The sequence below is a fragment of the Barbus barbus genome (genome assembly GCF_936440315.1).
Source record: "Barbus barbus genome assembly, chromosome: 24".
NCBI classification, from domain to species: Eukaryota; Metazoa; Chordata; class Actinopteri; order Cypriniformes; family Cyprinidae; genus Barbus; species Barbus barbus.
In genome coordinates, this window is record NC_136752.1 from 30,639,858 (window position 1) to 30,640,091 (window position 234).

Sequence of the window (234 nt, forward strand, 5' to 3'; positions counted from 1 at the left end):
TATATATATATGTGTGTGTGTGTGTAGGATATATGTGTGTGTGTGTATAGGATATATATATGTGTGTGTGTGTGTAGGATATATATATGTGTGTGTGTGTGTGTGTAGGATATATATATGTGTGTGTGTGTGTGTGTAGGATATATATATATATATAACACAATTCAAAATACAGGTAAAACAGTGAAAATCATTGCGGATAATTCCTGCATGTGAGTGAAGTGAATAGTCCTA